The 2,562-nt window shown below is 31.0% G+C and overlaps 1 non-coding gene across 1 annotated transcript; it reads left to right on the forward strand.

Moving 5' to 3' along the window:
- Trnak-cuu (transfer RNA lysine (anticodon CUU)) lies at positions 1-73 on the forward strand. The gene has a single exon. It is a non-coding gene; the product is annotated as a tRNA-Lys (tRNA).
- The last annotated feature ends 2,489 nt before the right edge of the window (positions 74-2,562 follow it).

Raw genomic sequence — 2,562 nt, forward strand, 5'->3', positions numbered from 1 at the left:
GCCCGGCTAGCTCAGTCGGTAGAGCATGAGACTCTTAATCTCAGGGTCGTGGGTTCGTGCCCCACGTTGGGCGCCATGAGGTGTGGTTAATTTAGTTTAAAGTTAGATAAAGTTGAAGATAGATATAACGTATAATTATTAGGTTTATGAATCTGTAGATTCGGTTTGCAGTGACTAGCTGAAACCACAACTGGCGTTTTAATAGATTCCTTTCGCTCGATATGGTAACTGATGGTTCTTTCATCTGTAATGCATTAAATAATGTGAAATTAGTTTGCTAGGGCTAAGGTGATTTATAAACGAAGATCGCAGTACCGCGAGGCAAGAACGTAGAATTCTGCACTAATTTGTGAGTTTTATCGAGATCTTCTATCATACAACTATCCATACAGTTATCCTAACCTTAAAATCAATTTTAGCTTTAAAGCGTAATAAAACACGATCTTAGTGCTGCGAATCATTTGCCTCAACCTAAATCTTTATGTTTTCCTAATCATATCAACAAGACTAAATCGCCTGATTATTAAAATTTGTTGGTGGCAAAGGGGTATAAGTGAATTTATTTGGTGGCAAAAGGGTATAAGTGCATGAGAAAAAAATTAAAAAAAAAATTGTTGCCTCAATAACGTCAAATAAACGTTGATTTTCGTAAAAATGGTTTCAAATGATTTAAAAAAAAATTGTTGCCTCAATAACGTCAAATAAACGTTGATTTTCGTAAAAATGGTTTCAAATGATTTGTTTTCATTTAAGAAGGCCATAATAATGAAAAATATTTATGGAATTTATTGGGACACAACGGAGTTTGTGTGCTTTTTTCTCGAAATCAGCTTTTTGCACTTATACCCCTTTGGCTCCAGGGGCCTCATTTCTAAGTTAACATTCGTCCAGTTTATGGAGGCAAGTTAAAACACTATGCTTTTTCTAAACTTATTCATAGATGCGTAACATTATGTAATGGCTTTGAAATTAATGAAATACGTGTTTCTGTTTGTTTTATCAAATTTCATTGATATATCTGCAGTTTTTCTGCAGTATAAGTTAATGTTTGACACTCCACTTTTGCTGAATACTGTTTTAATTAAAAGACCTTGTTTTTACCAAGACGTTTATTAATTTGGAATATCCACTTCAGATTCCAAACGGGATACCCTTTCTGACTATTCTAACATAAGGCTGAATCATTTTTGAGAGGAAATTATTAAAAAGTAGATGTTTCATGGCTGAAAGGCGCGTTTAGACTTGTTCCACTGTGTGAAATGACAGAGTTAATACCAGGGTCGTAGGAAGAACCGATGAATTTGGGGAGGGGGGAGGGGTACCGTGGGTTTAGTGATTAAAAAACAATCTATGATTTTTTTTGCTTAAACAATGCATGAATGACAAACTTAAAACATATTATCTATGTTACTTAATGATTATTCATTTTTGAGTACTTTTTCATTTAACTATTAACCTATAAATAGCTGGTTTAACATATATTTTTCTCGCTAAATGATTAAAAATATGTTTATCTATCAATCCTTGCTACTGAAAAATATTTAACAAGGAGTTGTCAAAAGTAACAGCTAAGAGAAGCTTAAAAACATGAGAAAACTGGAAATGGAGCTATTTTTCACAATTGATCAATTTGGAAGAAGAGATGAAACATAAACCCTGTCTAAAATCGGGGTTGGGAAAGTACGACATCAATTCAAAAAATAAGCACAACATTTTTTTTTCATATAAGTTGAAATATCTCAGTTATTTGTGAACCAATTTAAACAAAAACTACACAAAAAATAGCTTTATAAATATGTTACAAAATTAAGAAAAAAATTGATGCAATCTGTAAAAATTATGATAAAAAAAACTGGAAGTCAAGTTCCTTTGCCTCTGTTCTCATCTATATAGTTCTTCGTAGAACAATACTTGTTTGTAATTATAAAACTTAGCATCTGTGAATTTTTCAGCCAAAAAAATGTTTGGGTTCTAGAGGGTTAAATGTATTTTGATTTTAATATAAGTAAGGATAGTTTTAAGCGTAGTTTAAGTAACCAGTCTGTATGATATAGAGTTGTCGAAGACCGTGAACAGTAAATAAATAAATCAAAACCTTGAAAAATACGTTCTAAAATATTTGAATGGCAAGCTTAATTTGCACTATGAAACCTTAAGTAGCATAATATGGAATTCACTCTTATCGATAGTTGAGATCGTTTAATTTGTTCAAGTTAGATTATGCCTATTTGATTTGAATCTAGAATAAGTTTTAAGGACAGCTTTCAGTTTCATCAATTCCTCAATTTCTCTAAAAAAAAATTAAAATAAACTTAATCTTCCAAACTCTTGTGCAAATTCAAAGATTTTAACCTTATTGATGAAAAAAAAATCATTTTTTTAAATAAAAGTAAGAGATTAAAATTTTTCTGTTCAAATCTGGTTCTTGCATACTTGGTTCAAATTTATGATTCAGATTGAAATTTGGTTTTTGAGAAAACTTCAATATTAGTAATGTTAAAAATACACCGAAAAAATATAGAATTTTGTGCAGATGTTTTCGATGAAGAACAGCTACATGGT

The sequence above is a fragment of the Uranotaenia lowii genome, chromosome 2, assembly GCF_029784155.1.
Source record: "Uranotaenia lowii strain MFRU-FL chromosome 2, ASM2978415v1, whole genome shotgun sequence".
In the NCBI taxonomy this organism is placed as follows: Eukaryota; Metazoa; Arthropoda; class Insecta; order Diptera; family Culicidae; genus Uranotaenia; species Uranotaenia lowii.